Below are 23,753 nucleotides of genomic sequence, written 5' to 3' on the forward strand. Positions count from 1 at the left end.
AGCGGAGGCAGGCAAGACAGGTGGCAAGTTGAGTGCTGAGGAGCTTGCTCAGTACAGGAAGGAGGGTAGATGTTACTTTTGTCACACAAAAGGACATACTTCTCGGGATTGTCCGAAGAAGCCTCCAAAGCCCGCCGCCGCCTCCACAGCTTCCGTGGTGAGCACAGCTCCCACACAGACCCCAGTGGCTACCCCTAGTTCTTCAACCCCCGGTGCTTCAGTTGGAGCAATTATTAGCCGGGAGCTCGAAGATAAGCAGAAGGGCGCCCATGACCAGGAGTATGAGCGCAACGAATTGCTCAAGTCCTTTGGCTACATAGGTGGCCAGAGAGTCGTTGTCTTGTTTGACAGCGGCAGTACGGAGGATGTGATCACGGAAGAGGCTGCTAGGCGTGCCCGTTTCGAGCTGACTCCGGTGGACAAACAAGTTGAGGGATTTAGCACAGGTATGACAACGAGCGTCAAGTATGAAGCTCTAGGTGCTAAGTTAGTCATTCAGGGCATAGAGTTTGTGCGTGACTTTATGGTTGCCCCTCTTGTAGGAGCAGACATAATTTTGGGTATCCAGTGGTTTCACAAGTTCCTTCCTGATGTCAAGTGGGACAAGCACACGTTCCAGATTGATCGGAATGTGTCAAACACCCCTGTGACCATTAAGTGTGAGCCAGGTATTCCAAACTTTCCGCTCATAAGCCACTTGCAGGCTAAGCGAGCAGTCAGGAAAGGCGCACAATGTGCGATGATTTACGTCCAGACAGCCCAGACGGTGGCCAGTGCTTCCGAGAAGTACTCGGTTCTCCATGAAAAGTTCCAGAAGATTTTTCTTCGGGACAGTCTCCCTCCCCAGCTTCCCCCGTCCAGACCGGAGGATCACAAGATTGACCTCCTCCCAGGCTCGGAACCCCCGAGCAAGTTTCCGTATCGCCTTTCTAAGGCAATGGAATCGGAGTTGGACCGCCAACTCCAAGAATTGTTGCAAGCTGGCTTCATCCGCCCCAGCGTGTCGCCATTTGCAGCACCGATCTTATTTGTCAAGAAGAAAGATGGGTCTTCTCGGTTGTGTGTCGATTATCGTGCACTCAACAAGCTGACTATCAAGAGCAGATTCCCGATGCCTCGAATTGACTATATTCTCGAGAGGCTGAATGGAGCTAAGGTGTTCTCTAAATTGGATTTAAAGAGTGGGTACCACCAGGTTCGGATTGTTGAGGGGGACATCCCCAAGACAGCTTTCCGTACAGAACGGGCCCACTATGAATTTGTGGTCATGCCATTTGGTTTGACGAACGCCCCAGCTACATTTAACCGCATGATGATGCGTATTTTCCGGGAGTTGATTGGAGTGTGTGTGTTCATATTTCTGGACGACATACTCATATTTTCAGCTACAGTTGAGCAGCATGACATTGATGTGGAGAAAGTCCTTAGGTTGCTGGAAAGCAACGAGCTCTATGTCAATGAAAAGAAGTCAGAATTTTATCTGTTCCAGGTACATTACTTGGGATATATAATCAGTGCCGAAGGCATTCGACTTGATCCGGCTAAAGTGGCCGAGATTGTTAACTGGGAAGTACCTCAGACTGCTTATGACATTAGATCATTTGTGGGTATATGCCAGGCATATTCCACCCACATTGACAGGTTTTCTGATCTCTCGGCAGACCTCACCGATCTGCTAAAGGGAGTGAAAACAAGGAGGCAAAAGATTCGAATGACTCCACGAGCGTTGGAGGCATTCCAGAACCTCAAGGTGGCTTTGTCTGAAGCCCCTTGTTTAGCCCTTGCCTCGTGGGACGAACCATTTCAGGTGATCACCGATGCGAGTAACATCGCAATTGGAGGTATTTTCCTATGGGTACTAACTGTCACGTGTAGGCCTCTTGCGCTTTAGCCAATCTGTCTTTAACGGACTCTAGGATCTCCTGGTAAGACTCCGTCACTCTGTTCGCCTCAGGTACTGAAGACGACGTCCTGGTTAACAACGATTGGAAAGGCCTTCCAAACGTTGCCTCATATGGAGTCCTGCCAATAGCTGAAGAAAAAGAGTCATTCAAAACAGCTTGAACTAAAGGCAAAAACGATTCCCACTTACCTTGCTGATCGTGGACATAACACTTCAGCACATCAAAGGCCAACTGGTTGTATATCTCTGTCTGGCCATCTGTCTGTGGGTGGAATGCACTGGAAAAATTCAACTTAGTACCAAAATTATCGAACAATGCCCTCCAAAAATGACTGGTAAACTTGGCATCTCGGTCTGACACTATGGTCCTAGGAATCCCACCAATCGGGTACCAATGCCGAATGAATAGCTGGGCAACATCCTCGGCGGTCACATTGGCCCTGCAAGGAATAAGCATCACAAATTTGCTGAACCTGTCAACAATAGTCAAACACTGTGTATTACGCTTACTCGGACTGGGAGGCAGATTTGTGACAAAGTCCATCGAAATGTCTTGGAAAGGACCCTCAGGAATTGGCAAAGGCTGTAACAACCCTATCTTCTTTCCACGAGGAGCTTTCACCTTTTGACAAATGTCACAGCGTTGTACATAAGTAAACACATCACGCCTCATCTTTGGCCAATAGTATTGCCGTTCTAACTTCTCCAGAGTTGAATTCATGCCCCTATGACCACCTGTAATGGCGTCATGGGCATCATGGAGAAGAGCTGCCCGGAATGATTTCACGACACACAGTCGGCCTTTGTAGTAAAGCCAACCATCGCGTATCAGAAAATGGCATGGTCCTGTGGCATCCAATGCCTGTTCCCACTGTGTACCGAATTCCTCGGAATCCGCGTACGTGTGCTTCATGTCTTCTAGTCCTGTACCAACAAGGTCCAGTCTAGTGGTCTGAATCGCAGATACTTGTCCCTTCCTGCTCAAAGCATCGGCCACTGGATTGGCCTTTCCTGGAAGGTACTCAATCATGCCACCAAACTGCTGGAATATCTGACTCCAGCGGTGCTGTCGATCACTCCACTGTGCACTGGGCATCGTCTGAATCCAGCGCAATGCCTGATGATCAGTGCGAACCTCGAAGTCACGGCCATACAAGAAATGTTTCCAATGTTTCAAGGCCTGAATGACTGCTAGGAGTTCACGATCGTAGACTGAGTAATTCTTTTCGGCGGGCAGTAACTTACGAGACATGTAAGCTACTGGATGACCATTCTGTTGCAACACACCTCCAATTGCGATGTTACTCGCATCGGTGATCACCTGAAATGGTTCGTCCCACGAGGCAAGGGCTAAACAAGGGGCTTCAGACAAAGCCACCTTGAGGTTCTGGAATGCCTCCAACGCTCGTGGAGTCATTCGAATCTTTTGCCTCCTTGTTTTCACTCCCTTTAGCAGATCGGTGAGGTCTGCCGAGAGATCAGAAAACCTGTCAATGTGGGTGGAATATGCCTGGCATATACCCACAAATGATCTAATGTCATAAGCAGTCTGAGGTACTTTCCAGTTAACAATCTCGGCCACTTTAGCCGGATCAAGTCGAATGCCTTCGGCACTGATTATATATCCCAAGTAATGTACCTGGAACAGATAAAATTCTGACTTCTTTTCATTGACATAGAGCTCGTTGCTTTCCAGCAACCTAAGGACTTTCTCCACATCAATGTCATGCTGCTCAACTGTAGCTGAAAATATGAGTATGTCGTCCAGAAATATGAACACACACACTCCAATCAACTCCCGGAAAATACGCATCATCATGCGGTTAAATGTAGCTGGGGCGTTCGTCAAACCAAATGGCATGACCACAAATTCATAGTGGGCCCGTTCTGTACGGAAAGCTGTCTTGGGGATGTCCCCCTCAACAATCCGAACCTGGTGGTACCCACTCTTTAAATCCAATTTAGAGAACACCTTAGCTCCATTCAGCCTCTCGAGAATATAGTCAATTCGAGGCATCGGGAATCTGCTCTTGATAGTCAGCTTGTTGAGTGCACGATAATCGACACACAACCGAGAAGACCCATCTTTCTTCTTGACAAATAAGATCGGTGCTGCAAATGGCGACACGCTGGGGCGGATGAAGCCAGCTTGCAACAATTCTTGGAGTTGGCGGTCCAACTCCGATTCCATTGCCTTAGAAAGGCGATACGGAAACTTGCTCGGGGGTTCCGAGCCTGGGAGGAGGTCAATCTTGTGATCCTCCGGTCTGGACGGGGGAAGCTGGGGAGGGAGACTGTCCCGAAGAAAAATCTTCTGGAACTTTTCATGGAGAACCAAGTACTTCTCGGAAGCACTGGCCACCGTCTGGGCTGTCTGGACGTAAATCATCGCACATTGTGCGCCTTTCCTGACTGCTCGCTTAGCCTGCAAGTGGCTTATGAGCGGAAAGTTTGGAATACCTGGCTCACACTTAATGGTCACAGGGGTGTTTGACACATTCCGATCAATCTGGAACGTGTGCTTGTCCCACTTAACATCAGGAAGGAACTTGTGAAACCACTGGATACCCAAAATTATGTCTGCTCCTACAAGAGGGGCAACCATAAAGTCACGCACAAACTCTATGCCCTGAATGACTAACTTAGCACCTAGAGCTTCATACTTGACGCTCGTTGTCATACCTGTGCTAAATCCCTCAACTTGTTTGTCCACCGGAGTCAGCTCGAAACGGGCACGCCTAGCGGCCTCTTCCGTGATCACATCCTCCGTACTGCCGCTGTCAAACAAGACAACGACTCTCTGGCCACCTATGTAGCCAAAGGACTTGAGCAATTCGTTGCGCTCATACTCCTGGTCATGGGCGCCCTTCTGCTTATCTTCGAGCTCCCGGCTAATAATTGCTCCAACTGAAGCACCGGGGGTTGAAGAACTAGGGGTAGCCACTGGGGTCTGTGTGGGAGCTGTGCTCACCACGGAAGCTGTGGAGGCGGCGGCGGGCTTTGGAGGCTTCTTCGGACAATCCCGAGAAGTATGTCCTTTTGTGTGACAAAAGTAACATCTACCCTCCTTCCTGTACTGAGCAAGCTCCTCAGCACTCAACTTGCCACCTGTCTTGCCTGCCTCCGCTTTCTGGTCTGGAGTAAGCTTAGACGCATTGTTCGAGTTCTTGGAGCCAGAGGCTCCCGGGCTCTGTCCTGGGGAAGACCCCGTCTGGTTCTGGCTTTTGCCCCCCGAGGTGTTAGCCTTGGGAAAAGCCGGCTGGGAAGTCTTGGGCTTGCCACCATTGTGTTTCATTTCTGCACTCTGCGCAAGCGAGAGTGCGTCCTCAAAGGTGGCTGGTCTAAACATACGCACCTCCCATTGGATGTGCGTGTCCAAGCCATACAAAAACTGCCCTTTCTTGTCCGCATCAGATAAGCCTAATTGTAGACACAAGGTCGAAATTCTATTGGCAAACTGAAGGACTGGTTGCGCATTCTGACGCTGTCGTGAAGTGTGCGGTACAGCCAGGAAAGTACGAAACTTCTAGCTGTGAGAGTGAATGTCAATTCCAACAAGGTATTTCACGTACAAGACTTCCCAAGGAGTATTGAACATCATTATTTCCATTGATAAATACATGTGTCCTCTTCCCTCAATACATCCTTGATTTCATCCAGATAATTGCACAGAATTGCATGAAATCCTTTGAATCATTTTCATGTGGGCATAATAAAGCTTTCTAATTTTTCCAGTATGCATGTGTTCTATCCAGTGCCCTCAAAACCATTATTTCGAGATATCCTTTATCACCTGAAAACCTGCCTTAATATCCTAACATCTCACAAGCAAAATTTTGCATTTGGCATAGCTTTGTCATACTCATAATTTTCAAATCCATATGAGAAGAAAGTAAGGCAAATTTCCCTCAGCTTCAATGCATTTTTCACCAATCATCGAGCTCCAAATTCTTTAGCCTTTTCCCCATGGTCTCGCTATTCATTTCCATTTTCTTTTTGATTTATCAAACATTCGATTTTCTCCATTCACATAGAGCAAGTTAAGAGAATAAATAACAAAAAGAAAACTCCACTTACGATTCGCACACGTGGATCTTCTAATTTGTTTTCCCAAATATATTCAGCTCGCCGATTATGCGAGGGATAATGAAGTGGAGAAGCATCGCTGCAGACTGGTTTGAAAATGATTTTCCCAATAAATACATCATTAAGTAGCTCTAGAATTACTCTATAATTCTAGCACCTACAAGGCATAATCAGATAATATATTCAAAGAGTTAAATTTTCTGGTAGATTTGGACGCTGAACTTCAACGCTGCATAAAAATCTCCACACACTGGTTTTCGCCGTGAAGCTCCGGCGCGTTTTCTCTTTCCCACGGCGATTTCGGCGGCCCCCCCCCCCACGTTCTGCCAGCTGTCCATGCCATAAGGAAAGGCTGCGCCTTTTCTAGAAATCTCCCAACATTTTATTAACCTTAGCACTAAGGTTATAAAACATAACCTTAGCATTAAGGTAGCAAACCTTAACCACAAGACTACCAAGGCATTAGCACCTCTATGAAAACATACTTACTAGCTCCATGTTCCCTATCTCCACTCTCCGCATTAGATATACGTAAAATACATATGCTTCTACATGATGATCCATGAAATCCAAGTGCAGTTTTCTATCCGAACATTTCCCCAACATTCAATGAACTCTAGAATCTCCAATTGCCCATTCAAGTATTTCTTCATGCCTTTATAAATGCATTCCTTTGAGCATTGGTATACCCTCATGCCATCATATATTTCTGGATGCTTCTAACTTGCCCATGAACTCTGAGTAACAGCAAAAACATCATCCTCCATACTCATATACAAAAAACTCCTAAATCTGACTCAGCCTCAGCTTGTCTTATTGAACCTCATATACAATATGAACATATGTACATGGCATCATATAATGACTCGTCATGGCACATAACCTCATGCACCTGGATGTGTATTTGATGAACTCACATGCACGGTTTCACATCATAGACGTGCCATGGCACGACATCCACCCCCTCTAAACCTGCACATCCTCTGGTATGTGCCAAATCATCATCAAGATCTACATATAGCTGGATGTCGTCTTCATCTTCTGCAGCTCCAGGAAGATCATCCTCTTCCTCTTCAAGCATATCCATACCTTCACTGTCAAGCTTCTCATCCTGAATCTCTTGTGAATCAAAAGGATCACCATCATGCCTTCTTTTAAATATCTTGATTCTTTTGCCAGCCACAAGATTCTTTACTTCTGTTCCATCAAGCTCACACAGAGTATATGTGGCATTTCCATGCACATGCCTGACAATGTAAGGGCCAAACCATCTTTTTGCAAATTTTCTTTGAACAGTGAATTGGTTGTCAAGGCTACTATCATACATTAGAACCCAATCACCTTCTTCAATAGGTTTTGGCCGGAGTCTGTGTCTACTATCAAATCTTTCTTTATTTTTCAGCCTTGCATCTTTCAGGCGAGCTTTAGCAAGCTCTACATCTTCAGGCCTCCTCTCCAACTGTCTTATTCTCAATGCAAGGAGGTCATCTCTGCTTAATCCTTCCATCCAGGGCAATACATTCCAAGTTAGAATTACTTCTTCAACTGGCATCACTGGCTTCTGACCATACATTAATTCAGCAGGCATGTATCCTGTCACTGAGCTATGAGTTGTACGGTCAGCCCACAAGGCATATGGTAGCAGCTTTGGCCACACTCTCATCCTTTCTCTGCATGCCTTAGCCAAAGCTTTAATGATTGGAGGATGTCCTCGTTCACTTTTCCCATTGCCCTCAGGATTGTAAGCACATGTTAGAGACAGTTTGATACCAATTCTAGAGAAGAATTCCCTTGCTTCTTCAACATCTAGCTCTCCCCTATCAGCTGTTATTTTCCCAACACAACCATATCGGCAGATCACATCTTCCAAGAGAAATTTGCATACTGTTTCCGTACTCTTTGTTCTAAGGGCACGCCCTTCTACCTGATTTGTCAAATCTTCTCTTGCAAGTGCTATATACCGCATCTGCCAAATTCCCAAAGGCATTGTAACTAGATCCACTACCCATTTGTAGTGCATGGCAGGTGGGTAGGTTGGTTGCAAGCCATCACGATGCCTCACATTTGAGTACATTTGGCATACCATGCATGTTTCCACATATTGGGAAATATCCTTGTACATTCCTCTCCACCAATATTTTTCCTTTATTTTGGTATAAGTGGCCCACACACTTCTATGCCCAGCCCAGAGACTCTCATGGAACTCTTTCACAAGCTTCCCTTGAGTCTCTTTATCACATACGACTCTCTGTGGCATAGCATTCCTCTGTTTAGGATGTTTCCAGAGATACCCATCCTTTAGAAAGTAACCATATGCTTTTCTGCGGATCCTCTTAAATTCTGAGTCAGACCAATCCTCTTGCTTTGTCAGAGTGCTCAAATATTGACCAATAAGCAACCAATCCCCTTCATATATTTCCTCAATAAAAGACTCAAGTGCATTTGATAGGCAAATATGATCCCCCTTTGCATATGCTGTAGTATAGAACTTTGTACCCACATCATCAATGTCACTAACCATCTCTTCCTCATCTTCATACCTGGCTCTTGATAACATATCTGCAACTGGATTATCTTTTCCCGCAATATGCTCAAACTCAGGATTTAGTGACTTGATATAAGCAATCCACCTAAGCATAGCAATATCTGGAGTGGTACAACTTGCTATCATCCCAAGAAGTGGCAAGCAATCAGTCTCCACAAGTACAGATGCCCCAATAAGATATTCTTTTTCACATTTTAGAGCAGTGACTATCCCCCATAATTCTCTCTTGATCTGTGGATACTTTCGCTACCGAAAGCTTAATACCTTTGCTCCAAATCTAATTACATACCTATGATCATCCTCATCATCTTGCCCTACTGCCCATCCAATCCCAGTAGGACTAGTATCAACTGTAACAATCACAGGCCTGCCACACTCATAATCTGCCTTTCTCAAAATGGGTGATGATTGGAGCAAATATTTCAGCTTCCGCATAGCTTTAATATGTACTACACTCCACAAAAATTTTTGATTTTTCCTCAAAAGCTGATAAAGAGGATCTGCTACATGTGCATAATGTGGGATCCAAATAACATAGAAGACGCATGCTCCAAGAAATCTCCTCAGCTCTGTAACATTAATGCATATTTCCTTCATTCTTTGTATTGCATCTATCTTGGCTGGACAAGGACGGCGTCCACTAGTACTACAAAGATGTCCCACTATTAGCACTTCACCAACCCCAAACACTGATTTCTGCCCGGATAAAGTAAGATTCACTTCTTCAAGCCTGGATAGAATCATGTCACAATCCTTTATATGATCTGCCACAAACTTGCGGCACCCTTTTGAATCCAAATTCCCATCTTTGTCTTTCTCCTCACAGCCCTTTATTGGCACATCATCCAAAAATGGCATAGTTTTTTGTGGTATGAAGTCCCGTAAGACTTTATTCATTCCATTCATCATATGTGCCACTGAGTTAGTGGCTCCCTGTGGTAAGGTACACATCCTTACTAATCCCAAAGGAGTTCTCATTGTGGTCAAGTCCCTGCTTTGTATATCCAGCTGGAACTGATCATATCCCGAATACAGATCACCCATAGAGTATATAGCTTTCCCTGCAAATGCTTCTGCAAACTCATCCACAATTGGACCTGCTCCCACATTCCTGATTGTGACTTTGTTTACAGGTTGCATGTCTTGAATAAAGCGCAATGTCCCATTTTTCTTTGGTACAGTAAACCATCTGTTGGAATATGGGGCACATGAAGGCTCCAAGATTCCCATCTTGATCTTTTCCTTTAGTAATTCCATCAACTTTGGCAAGAGAGCCTTTGGTACTGGAATTGGCCGCAGGTTCCAGGGCACATGTGGAACAGTAAAGATCACCATTGGTGCTGTTACACTTGGATCAACACAACCAATCTCATGCGGCTGAAAGGCAAAAGCTTTCCCATGTTTTACAAGCATCTCCTCAAAGCATTCCCTTTCAACTGGCAACAGAAAATCCCTCTCACCAATCTTCAGCTCTTTCAGAGTTTCTTGAGTAAATTTATGCCCAATTTTCTTCGGATCTCTAAGATTTGGCTGCATAGAAGCTTCATCTATCTTCTCCTTGCTTCCTGGTGGCAAGGGCAAGGCAACTGGTTTCACCTTCTTTGCAACCGTTTTGTATTTTGTATCCACATGAGCATCCATCTCACAATTCATGTTTTTACATTCCACCCCCTCAAATTCCTGGATTATATCATACATCTCCACAGATGACACCTTTATCACTTCATTTCCACCCTGTAAGCATGCTCTTCTCATATCAAAAAGTACATCCATAGTATCTATAAATGACACCTCATCAAGCACCCCTGAAATAAACTCATTCTTCTCCAAAAGACCACACTGCTCAAAACTTTTTTGTTCATTTTGTATATGTTTTTGCATGCCACGCTTTAAATCCTTGCTTTTTACAAAAACCAGTGACCCATAGCTGGAGAATCCCTGAAAATTTGCTGAAAAACTATTTACATTGATTGAGTCCTGCGAGAACTCATTTCCCCTTGTACCATTGGAATCCCGCTTTACAATGGCACCTGGCCAAAATCCCTCATCTCCCTGTAATTCATAAACTCTCTGTTTATCTTTGGGAGTGACTGTGCCCTAAGAAATTCACGATTCCTTTCATGATTAATGCAAACTGTCAAAAACTGAACAGCCTTTTTGCCATCTTTACTCCTTATTCTTGCATAAGCTGAACCATCATCCAAAACCTTTGTTTCCATCCTTACAGCTGTAATGTAGGGTTGCCCAAGAATGAGGGGATACGATGACATCTCCTGAACAAAGAAATTCTGATCATCCTTCACATCCCCTATAGTTACCCTTACATTTGGACATGCTGCATAAAGCTCTCCAGATGAATTATTAGCTGCTTTAATCATCCACCCATGATCCACATCCATTGGCCACTTACATTTGTTGTAGAGATTTTTAGCCATAAGATTTATTTCAGACCCATGATCAATTAGAGCGACATATGGCTCTTCCAAATCACCTATCTTGACAAGGGTTTCAGTGGTGGCTCTTGCCCAATGGCTTCTGGAGTAATGACTTTTTGTAAGAACTTCTTTTTCGTCATCCTCTTCCACAAAACGCACTTGTCGTGCCCCATCAGCAGAGTGATTACATTCCACCACATTTTCTCTCTCTTCCTTTTTCTGTACCTGTACACCATGAGTCTTAGAAGTGCTTGCTTCCCCTTGTGATGGAATAGATTCAATTATGGACTGCCTTTTTCTTCGTATAATATCAATTATCTCATCATGAAATTCTTTCTTTGCAATCCCCAAGACTTCCCCTAGTGTGAATTCCACCCTGCTGTTTAGAATTCTCTCTTCAAGCACCTTTTTGAGATCTGTTGCAACTTCAATATCAGATTGAAGCTTGTAGAGTGGACTTTTTCCTTTACCCTTCTCCTTCATTTTAACTGGCACTTCTTCCATTGAAACATCATGTGGAGGTCTGCTTTGCTGTGGAGGCATATGTGATGGCCCAGGATCCTTCTTTTCACTTCCACGTGTAACTCTTTTTGATGGCCCTCCTTCCTCATTTTCCCTTTTACGTTTCTCCTCTACCTGTGCCTCATTATTTTGGCATTTGGCAATATAGGCATGAATGGATAAAGAATCCACAGGCTCCTCCCAGCCAGTCTCAAGGCGTATACAATCACCTGCCTCATGCAAAGCTTGCTTTGACACTTTCCTTGATGCAATTAATTCCATTGTTGACGGCCAAAAATTCTCATTCTCATAATCCTCATCATTCTCAAATCCCTGCTTTTGTTGACCAACCTTTAATCCATAGGTTGCTGCTTCGATCATAGAAATGGCATGACTAGCAACCATATCCTCTACCAGCTTTCTCATCCCTCCTTTCCCAAAGTTTGTACTCAGCGGAAGACCAGTCTCTGTAAGATGGATTTTCCCATCTTTGAAGAACACAAGTTGATTCTTAAGAGCTTCTTTATAGCTGGTACAATCCTTCTTTGCATGCTCTGGGTCATCACACCATATGCATCTATATGTAAACCCTTCTTTGATTTGAGGCCTTTGCATAGAAGCCTGCCCCAATGGTAGACCTTTTTCTTCGATCCTGGACATCTTTAATTTTAAATCACGCATACCCTTGATAAGCTCATCCATCGGCCCATCTATCTTAGGAATTGTGGCAGCTGGCTTGGATAAACTCTCAGGGGTAACAGCAGCTATGGGGGTTGCAGATCCCATCACCATTTTATCCCTCCTCCGCTGCCGCTTTGCTAACATAGTGACTGCATCCTCAACATCATTCCAATCACTCTTTAATCCTTGCTCTGTATTTTTATCCTCAAGGAGGATTTCCAATGTCTCCTGGAGATCTTTCCCAGCTGCCTGCAAGAAGAGCTCTGTCTTTTCTCTGTCTAAAGTTGCACGCTCTATTCTTGACAACTGGGCATAACGCTTCTCAAACTCCCTTAGCAATTCTGTGGCAGAAATTCCCATTTTAGGTTTTGTGACCCATTCCAAAAAAGTTCGTTTGGTCACTCGCTCAGAATCCTCCATGAAGTATTCATCTTTTAAAGCAAGTTTGAATTCTTCCCAATTTCTGCCACCTTGTGCTGTCTGCAATCCTTTTATGCGCTCTCTTATTTCAGGAACGCATACCAACTCGAAACTTCGAACCATATCCTCCTCGGTCACCCTATTTAGCTCCATCTCCTTTATATAATTGCGCAGATACTTTGTAATGTCCTTCCCATCAAATTGATCTACCTTTTTCACAATTGATTGTAAGGCTTTGGTCATGGAAATCTGTCCCCTCTCAGCAGCTTGTTGCTGTTGCATGTACATGGAAAACATTTGGAACATCTGCATAACTCCGGGGTCAAAATGAACCCCCTGGCCCTCAGAATTCTCAGCCATAGCTTCGCTGTATGTTTCACCACACTCTCACCCCAGCAGTTTCACGTCGGGTTCACCAAAAACTGTCGTGAAGTGTGCGGTACAGCCAGGAAAGTACGAAACTTCTAGCTGTGAGAGTGAATGTCAATTCCAACAAGGTATTTCACGTACAAGACTTCCCAAGGAGTATTGAACATCATTATTTCCATTGATAAATACATGTGTCCTCTTCCCTCAATACATCCTTGATTTCATCCAGATAATTGCACAGAATTGCATGAAATCCTTTGAATCATTTTCATGTGGGCATAATAAAGCTTTCTAATTTTTCCAGTATGCATGTGTTCTATCCAGTGCCCTCAAAACCATTATTTCGAGATATCCTTTATCACCTGAAAACCTGCCTTAATATCCTAACATCTCACAAGCAAAATTTTGCATTTGGCATAGCTTTGTCATACTCATAATTTTCAAATCCATATGAGAAGAAAGTAAGGCAAATTTCCCTCAGCTTCAATGCATTTTTCACCAATCATCGAGCTCCAAATTCTTTAGCCTTTTCCCCATGGTCTCGCTATTCATTTCCATTTTCTTTTTGATTTATCAAACATTCGATTTTCTCCATTCACATAGAGCAAGTTAAGAGAATAAATAACAAAAAGAAAACTCCACTTACGATTCGCACACGTGGATCTTCTAATTTGTTTTCCCAAATATATTCAGCTCGCCGATTATGCGAGGGATAATGAAGTGGAGAAGCATCGCTGCAGACTGGTTTGAAAATGATTTTCCCAATAAATACATCATTAAGTAGCTCTAGAATTACTCTATAATTCTAGCACCTACAAGGCATAATCAGATAATATATTCAAAGAGTTAAATTTTCTGGTAGATTTGGACGCTGAACTTCAACGCTGCATAAAAATCTCCACACACTGGTTTTCGCCGTGAAGCTCCGGCGCGTTTTCTCTTTCCCACGGCGATTTCGGCGGCCCCCCCCCCCACGTTCTGCCAGCTGTCCATGCCATAAGGAAAGGCTGCGCCTTTTCTAGAAATCTCCCAACATTTTATTAACCTTAGCACTAAGGTTATAAAACATAACCTTAGCATTAAGGTAGCAAACCTTAACCACAAGACTACCAAGGCATTAGCACCTCTATGAAAACATACTTACTAGCTCCATGTTCCCTATCTCCACTCTCCGCATTAGATATACGTAAAATACATATGCTTCTACATGATGATCCATGAAATCCAAGTGCAGTTTTCTATCCGAACATTTCCCCAACATTCAATGAACTCTAGAATCTCCAATTGCCCATTCAAGTATTTCTTCATGCCTTTATAAATGCATTCCTTTGAGCATTGGTATACCCTCATGCCATCATATATTTCTGGATGCTTCTAACTTGCCCATGAACTCTGAGTAACAGCAAAAACATCATCCTCCATACTCATATACAAAAAACTCCTAAATCTGACTCAGCCTCAGCTTGTCTTATTGAACCTCATATACAATATGAACATATGTACATGGCATCATATAATGACTCGTCATGGCACATAACCTCATGCACCTGGATGTGTATTTGATGAACTCACATGCACGGTTTCACATCATAGACGTGCCATGGCACGACAACGCGCACCCCTGAACTCGTCTTCGAGTCGCTCAAGGTAGTGGGGCGGTAAAAACCGCTGCTTAAGGTCACGGACGAACTCGTCCCACCCATAAGCTGCCATACCTGATCTGGTGTGGGCATGAGCCCACTGAGTCCACCAAGGAATGGCCTCACCTTCCAAATACCAACTGGCTAAGATCACTTTGTCAATATCTGATTTCCTAACTGCGGCAAAGTAAGCTTCAAATTGATGTAACCATGAATACAGAGTAGTGGGATCGAGTTTACCATTATACTTACTGAAGTTCATTTTCTCGGGAAAATGATTCGAGGGTGCCGCCGGTGTCAATCTGGCGTCCAAAGCTCGGAGGTAACGCTCGTGTTCCACTCGTCGCATGGCTTCGTCTTCTCGTTGTCGAATCTCCAATGCCCGTATCTGCATCTCAAGCAAGGAGCTTGACTGCGGCTGTGACCCCTCGAGAGGGTCCCTATGACGAGGATCTGGTATCTGGGGTACGGAAGGAGAGGGAGGAGGAGATGGAAAACGCGACGCTGGAGAGCGAGAACGCTCCTCCAGAGCCAAAATCCGCGCCTTCTGCTCGTCCAACTTGGTTGTCTGGTCTGCGATTGCTCGCATCATCTGCTGGAACATGTCTTGTACACTCAAGCCGGGTGCCCTAGCTGGGCTGCCTGGTGCACTCTGGTCCCATGGTTCTGGTTCTCTCTCGTCGCCAAAGCTCGCCATAGCGGGAATAAGCAGTTCCTTTCCGGAACGCAATCTGACCATCCACTATCTGTGTGGGAGACTTCCGGAGGCTTCCGGAGGCTAAAAACCAACCGTCCTTCGAGGGACAGGAGTCACTCCGAAAGGGGTAGTCCACCGGCGTCTAAAAACCAACCACACGAGCGAAAAATTTTCTGGTTTTCTTTGCTGAATCTTCGTCCTTGAAGTAGGCTCTGATACCACTGTAATATGCGGAAGCTTCGGAGAAGGATCGGTACTTCAAAACTCAGAAAACAGCACTCTTTTCGCGACGGAATTAACGCACAAAACTGAAAGACGATGTGCAGAAAATAGAGAGAGAAGGGGGAGATGGAGAAGGACACAGTATTGGGTCCCAATTACCCTCTGTAGGGCCCCCACCACGGATGGTGTATTTGCTTTATTAGAATGATGTAAATCTGAAACAAATACAAAGTACTTGACCTTTTCTTGGCTGGAAAACCTGCCCTTGACCTTCAGTCCTTCACCCCTTAGCTTTAGCAAACCCTTGGCTGTCCTGGCCCTTGAATGCTTGGAGCTCTTGGTGAATTGTGAGATGAATTCAATGAATTCTTGGCTGTCCTTTTATATCCCCTTCAGCATCCAGTCGGCTGCCTTTAGGAAGTCCCACGACTGAATTAAATCTAATAAAGTGTTTGCACACTCTAATAAATGCTGAATTCACACTAGGCCATACTGTCCAGCCTGCGCATGCCTCTAGGACAGCAGCCTGGCTGCTGGGCACTCAGCGCATGGACCAGGAGAAGTCCCCCTGACTGCTGGACAGTCTGTGTGGGCTGTCCCACACTTGGTTGACAGCCATTGTAGGCCTTGTTGCCCAGCCGGCTGGCTGTCCCAAGGCCCTAAGGCTGGCCGACAGCTCCTCCAGCCCATGCCTTGGCTGGTGGGCACAGCCTTGGGCCTCCTGGCCCCTTTGGGGGTGGTTGGACACCTCCCCCATGCCCATACTACCAATGCAAGTACAAGGACCTCACTTGGGGTAGCCCTATGGGCTGGCCCCTTCTCTACATGCAAACCTACATGCCTACAGAAGCCTGGCATCCAGTTGCAAACCAGATACTCAGCACATCTGACATCATTCCAGAGGGAGACTCACAGCGCGGACTGGCACTGCTTCTTGTGCAGGACATTGCACACCTGACCTTGGACTCATGTGCAGGACAATGCACACCTGACCTCGGACGACTGAGATGGATCCCTGGCTGACTCGTCCCGGACTGGGCTCACATGGGACCAGTTCACCATCCCAGGTCCTGCACCTTCTGTAAAGAATGTCTACGTGGCATCCAAGTGCGGGATGCACGTGACATCCGCACTATCACGTGCATCCCGCACTTGGATGCCACGTAGACATTCTTTACAGAAGGTGCAGGACCTGGGATGGTGAACTGGTCCCATGTGAGCCCAGTCCGGGACGAGTCAGCCAGGGATCCATCTCAGTCGTCCGAGGTCAGGTGTGCATTGTCCTGCACATGAGTCCAAGGTCAGGTGTGCAATGTCCTGCACAAGAAGCAGTGCCAGTCCGCGCTGTGAGTCTCCCTCTGGAATGATGTCAGATGTGCTGAGTATCTGGTTTGCAACTGGATGCCAGGCTTCTGTAGGCATGTAGGTTTGCATGTAGAGAAGGGGCCAGCCCATAGGGCTACCCCAAGTGAGGTCCTTGTACTTGCATTGGTAGTATGGGCATGGGGGAGGTGTCCAACCACCCCCAAAGGGGCCAGGAGGCCCAAGGCTGTGCCCACCAGCCAAGGCATGGGCTGGAGGAGCTGTCGGCCAGCCTTAGGGCCTTGGGACAGCCAGCCAGCTGGGCAACAAGGCCTACAATGGCTGTCAACCAAGTGTGGGACAGCCCACACAGACTGTCCAGCAGTCAGGGGGACTTCTCCTGGTCCATGCGCTGAGTGCCCAGCAGCCAGGCTGCTGTCCTAGAGGCATGCGCAAGCTGGACAATATGGCCTAGTGTGAATTCAGCATTTATTAGAGTGTGCAAACACTTTATTAGATTTAATTCAGTCGTGGGACTTCCTAAAGGCAGCCGACTGGATGCTGAAGGGGATATAAAAGGACAGCCAAGAATTCATTGAATTCATCTCACAATTCACCAAGAGCTCCAAGCATTCAAGGGCCAGGACAGCCAAGGGTTTGCTAAAGCTAAGGGGTGAAGGACTGAAGGTCAAGGGCAGGTTTTCCAGCCAAGAAAAGGTCAAGTACTTTGTATTTGTTTCAGATTTACATCATTCTAATAAAGCAAATACACCATCCGTGGTGGGGGCCCTACAGAGGGTAATTGGGACCCAATACTGTGTCCTTCTCCATCTCCCCCTTCTCTCTCTATTTTCTGCACATCGTCTTTCAGTTTTGTGCGTTAATTCCGTCGCGAAAAGAGTGCTGTTTTCTGAGTTTTGAAGTACCGATCCTTCTCCGAAGCTTCCGCATATTACAGTACCGCTGCAGAAAATACAGCAGTTTGTGCAGGACAAACCAAAGTGCTGTTTCTGGTAAATTTGTGTGTCTGGCAAGATATCAAATGATAGCATAAACTAGATTGTTGCTGAGAAGCTTGATAAGAACAACTTCCATACTTGGAGGTTCAGGTTGACAAATTTCCTAATGGGAAAGGGTTACTGGGACTACATAGAAGGTGAACATGAAGAGGCACCGGAGATACCGGAGATCAATCCGACTGCTGCAGATGTGAAAGACTTCAAGGATTGGAACCAAGGAGCCAGAAAAGTTATGTATTGGCTCTCTATCAGTATATAGGACACCATGATTGAGCACATACAAGATGCCAAGTCCCCCAAGGAGGCGTGGGACACCTTGGTAAAACTCTATGAAACGAATACCAAGGCACAAAAGATACAATTGAAGAATGAACTTCATGCTGTGAAGAAAAAGAGTATGTGTGTGAATGACTATGCATTGAAGATCAAGGGTATTATGGAATCACTTGCATCTATTGGCGTTTCAGTAGATGATAATGATAAGGTGGAAGTCTGTCTACGTGGTCTCGGACCACAATACAAGGCGTTCAAGACGTCTATTCAGACTCGGGGAAACATTCCCAATTTCACAGATTTGGTGTCTTTGTTGATTATAGAAGAGAAGAGCTTGGGTGAAGACCAACAGTCTTCACAAAACAAAAACAGTTCAGAGCAACAGGCCTTCTACATAAGTTCAGGAAGAGGCCAAGGTAGAGGAGGCCGTGGACGCGGCCAAGGAGGTGACCGAACAGGTAATCATAATTATGGCCAACAGCAGCAACAACAATAGTCCCAGAATTCACAACAACAACAACACGCAGGTGGAAGAGGTCAATTCAGAGGCAGGGGGAGTCAAAGAGGTCATGGAAATTGGCAAAGGCAGTATAATGATACAGGTGGATGCTTTTACCGCGGTAAGCCTGGACATGTGCAGGCAGATTGTTATAAGAAGCAAGCTGACATGCAAAATGGGAAATTGCAACAAAACAACTATGCATCCTTGAGCAGAAACAATGAGGATAATGAAAGGTTGTTTGTTATGCAGCATGTCGTTAATGCCATGTCTGAAAATGTTGAAGCAGCACATAAAGATGATGTATGGTACATTGATTCAAGTGCTTCAAACCACATGACAAGTCATGGGGAGTAGTTCAAGGAGATGAAAAACCTTAAAAGACCAGGTTCTCTGGAAACAGGGGATGACACTGCTCATCCAATTGCCCATGTTGGAGATGTGCCATTGTCTATGCAGAATGGCAAAGTGAAGTACCTTGCAGATGTACTTCATATTCCGAACATAACAAAGAATTTGGTTTCAGTTGGCCAGATGATTGAGCAGGGTTTGCAGGTTCACTTCAACCTTGATGGTTGTTATGTTGAAGACTTTAAAGACAAGTACAGGTTGGTTGCAAAAGGCAACAGAGTGGGCAGAATGTTTACATTAAATGTAAACATGCCTGAAGAAGTGAGTGCTGCGACGTTTACAAATAATTCAGGAATTGTTGCAGACACAGACATTTGGCATAAAAGAATTGGACATGTGAATGTGCAGAGAATGAAGTCTATGCAGACTAAAGGAATTGTGACAAGGCTGCTAAAGTTTAAAGTTGAAGATATGCAGAAAATATGTGAAGCATGCCAATTTGGAAAGCAAACAAAGCATGTATTTCCACGTGACAGAATTGCGAGCAGAAATGCACTAGATGTTGTGCATTCAGATGTATGGGGTCCTACGAAGACCATGTCTATGGGAGGCTGCAGGTATTATGTGACATTTATTGATGACCACACAAGGAAAGTGTGGGTATACTTCATGAAGAAGAAGGGTGAGGTATTCACTCATTTTCAAAATTTCAGAGTTTTGGTTGAAAAGCAAACAGAGAAACATGTCTAAGTGCCTAAGGTCAGATGGAGGAGGAGAGTACTTCTCCAATGAGTTCTCTGAATTTTTGCAGAAGAATGGTATTCAGAGACAGCTTACATGCAAATACACTCCGCGACAAAATGGAGTTGCTGAATGAGCGGAAAAACAGGCACATTACTGAGATTGCGCGAGCATTGATGGGGGAGAAGAATATGCTGCATAGCTATTGGGCTGAGGCTATTTCTATAGCAGTTTACATCATGAACAAGACTTCAACTGCAGCCATACATGATGTAACTCCAGAGGAGAGGTTTACTGGCAAAAAACCTGGTTTGTCTCATCTGAAAGTCTTTGGATGCATGCATATGTGCATGTGCCAGATGAGCTGAGAACTAAGCTGGATCCAAAAGCTGAAAAATGTGTGTTTATTGGGTATTCCCTTGAGCAAAAGGAATACAGGTGTTATAACCCTGCTGCACGTGAGTTGAGGGTAAGCAAGGATGTTGTTTTTGATGAGATGAGCAGCTGGTATGCTGCTGAAAAAGAAGCTGTTGAGGCTAATGTGAGTGGAAATGTGGTTGCACAGAATATAAGTCAGCAATCACAGTCTTTGAGTGGACCAGGAGAGTCCTCATCTAGTGGTTCAGTTGATAGACCATAGCGTGGCAGGCTGCATCATAATACCAATCCTGCAAATGTGATTAGTACATCACATAAAGGCAAAGAGAAAGTGGTTGAGCCCCTTAGTATGCCTGATATTTCTGCACGGCATTCTCATGTTGATGGAGAGTCTAGTGGCTCAGAGATGAGCCTTGATAAGGATCTTGGAATACCAGCTATGAGAACACGTGATGTAACGAAGGGTATGGAAGCCATGAATGCAAAGCTGCGAAGATCTGGGAGAGTGAAGAATCCTGTGCAGAGGTTTACCTATGATGGTTATGTGGCACATCACTATGCATACATGGCAAAAGTTGTGCAGGTTGTAGAGCCCACATGCATTGATGAGGCTGTTGGAAATGTGTGTTGGGAGAAAGCTATGGATAAGGAAATGGATGCACTATATGGAAATGAGACTTGGGATTTAGTGCAATTGCCTGAAGGCAAGAAAGCCATTGGATGCAAGTGGGTGTACAAAGTAAAACATAACAGTGATGGAAGCATAAGCAAGTACAAGGCTAGATTGGTAGCCAAAGAATATGCGCAGACATATAGCATTGATTATGAGGAAACTTTCAGCCCAGTTGCCAAGATGGCAACAGTGAGAGTTATGATAGCAGTGGCTGCGTCAAAGCAATGGTCTTTACATCAGATGGATGTAAAGAATGCATTTTTGCATGGGGATTTGCAAGAAGAGGTGTATATGTTGCAGCCACTTGATTATGAGGATGTGAGTCAACCCGAGCATGTTTGCAGGTTGAAGAAAGCCTTGTATGGCTTAAAACAAGCACCAAGAGCATGGTCTGACAAGATTTCTAAATATCTTGTCACTATTGGCTTTCATGTAGCCAATGCAGATTTCTCGCTGTATGTGAGACACAGTGATAGAGGGGTTGTGCTTGTTGTCATCTATGTAGATGACCTGATCATTACGGAGAACCATGATGCAGAGATCTTTGATGTAAAGATCTTGCTTAGACAGAAGTTTGAGATGAAGGATCTGGGGGAGCTCAGATATTTCTTGGGCATTCAGGTAATTAGGTCACCACATGGTATTGGATTACTACAGAGACAGTATGGCTTGGACATGTTGTCCAAGTATGGTATGACAGGCTGTAAGCCTATCTCAGTGCCATTGGATCATAATGGCAAGTTGAGTGCAGATTCAGGAGAGATTTTGGAGGATCCTACTATGTATAGGCGCATAGTAGGAAGCTTGATCTACATGACGATCACCAAGCCAGATTTGAGCTATGCTGTTGGGTTGATGAGTCAGTTTATGCAGGTTCCTCGCAAGCTGCATTTGGATGCATTGAGACGTATACTGAGGTATGTGAGGTCTACTTTGCATTGTGTACTATTTTATGAAACTGGGACAGAGATATGTGTACATGGGTACACAAATGTGTACTATTTTATGAAACTGGAACAGAGATATGTGTACATGGGTACACAAATGCTGATTGGGCTGGTAGTATCTCAGATAGAAGATCTACTAGTGGCTTCATGTTTTCTTTGGGGAGTGCTACTGTGACTTGGAGCAGCAAGAAGCAGCCTACGGTTGCTCTATCTAGTACAGAGGTGCTACTATGGCAGCATGTGAGGTAGCTTGGTTGAGAAAGCTACTTGCAGATTTGGGTCTACCAGTGGATAGACAAGTTGTCATTTTCTGTGACAACATTATTCATTAGCAGTATACGGTTGGCCAGGAACCCAGTTTTTCATGCTCGCACGAAGCATATAGAGGTCCACTACCATTTTGTCAGAGAGAAGGTTTTAGCAAGAGATGTTGACCTTGTTTATGTCAGCACACAGGATCAGGTCACTGACATCTTCACCAAAGCATCAGGCACAGAGAAGCTCCGCAAATTCAGGGCTTCACTTCGTGTACATGAGATGGAGTTGAGCTTGAGGGGGAGTGTTGAGATATCGAGCTCGTCTAGTGAGGCGGTGGACACTGATGACCCGCCTGGAGGATAGGCCCCACACTTACACCACTGGCATGGTTGGTGAGATCATGGGTGATATGCGGCCAGTGGGATAACAAGCTGTGTGATAACCATTCTAGAGACTGGCATAGTTATAGCGCCAGCTCATTTTAGTTGAGTTCACACTATAGAGAACCCTAGTATGTATTTGGTTGAGTACCTTTTCATATAGTGTGTACTCTTATCTTTGTATATGGTGTGTTGAATGTTGTGTGAAGAAGAAGAAGATTTTCAGCCTCTCACCTTGTGTGCTCTCTTTTAGGGTTTTGTGAGTGTGTGTGCTTGCAAGAGCTCAAGCTCTCTTCTCCCCTGCATCTTTTCAGAGCACCATAATATGGCATAGACCAAACATTGTTTGGATACTCGCAAGTTGAATAAGTCACAAACTCGAGCTCGACAAAAGCCGCTTCTTGACAAAGGTTGTTCTTCCAAATCCTTTTTAAAAAAATTGCATACGTCCAAACAAAAGCACTCTATTGCAAGAGTGAAACTATATGATGGAGCTTGGACATGTAACAAAGCACAACTTGCTGATGTTGGTCATCACTATTTTGCAGACATGTTTGCTGCCCCTCACCCCCCTTTTGAGGAAGTATTCCATGCACATCATGAACTCTTGCAGTATGTTCATCCTATAGTCACACCGCATGAGGTAGCTAGTATGGATGCATCTTTTACCGAGGAAGAACTGGATGATGCTCTCAAAAATCTAGGTAAATGGAATTCCCGAGGATGGGATGGGCTTACAGTGAAATTCTTTCACGCATTTTGGGATGTTCTAAAACAGCCCATCTTCTTAATGGTCAATTATTGTTGGTCTGTTGGACAGTTTCCATATTCCTAGAAAGAAGGCTTACTTAAATTGTTGCCCAAACATCGCTTTGTGAAGGTTTAGCAAATTGGCGTCCCATCTCTCTGATGCCTATGGTGTACAAGCTTGTGACTAAGATGCTTGTGAATAGAATCAAAGATATACTCATGTTGGCCTTCATCCCAATCAGTATGGTTTTGTCCCAAGAAGGAAAATTATGGACAATATAGCCCATGCTTATACAAGCATTGAATATGCCAAATACATGCACCAGGATGTCCTCATTATGCAAGTGGACATAGCTAAAGCCTTTGATATTATTCAGTGGGATTTCATAGCACAAGTAATGGATAGAATGAGATTTGGGTGCAAAATGAAACATGTTATTTTTTGGATATATCAAGAAGATACAGCGAAATGCATTTTGGAAGAAGAACTTTCAGCTCCCTGGAAGTTAGGCAACTCTGTCAAACAGGGCTATCCTCTCAATGCCCTGCTATATGCCATTGCTACACATCCCATGATCCTATACATGGATAAGTTAGCACAGGATGGCCTGCTACATGGAATAAGTTAGCACAGGATGGCCTGCTACATGGAATTTCCATGGGGGATGGAAACCAGTTTGTGG

General features: G+C 44.8%; 1 protein-coding gene across 6 annotated transcripts in view; it reads right to left on the minus strand.

Moving 5' to 3' along the window:
* The window catches only part of LOC147635653 (mediator of RNA polymerase II transcription subunit), a 197,445-nt gene that overhangs the window by 145,540 nt on the left and 28,152 nt on the right, over positions 1-23,753 (minus strand). The gene's annotated exons all lie outside the window — the stretch shown is intronic.

Source organism: Cibotium barometz, chromosome 9, assembly GCF_041138505.1.
Source record: "Cibotium barometz isolate CiBa-2024 chromosome 9, ASM4113850v1, whole genome shotgun sequence".
Lineage (NCBI taxonomy): Eukaryota > Viridiplantae > Streptophyta > Polypodiopsida > Cyatheales > Cibotiaceae > Cibotium > Cibotium barometz.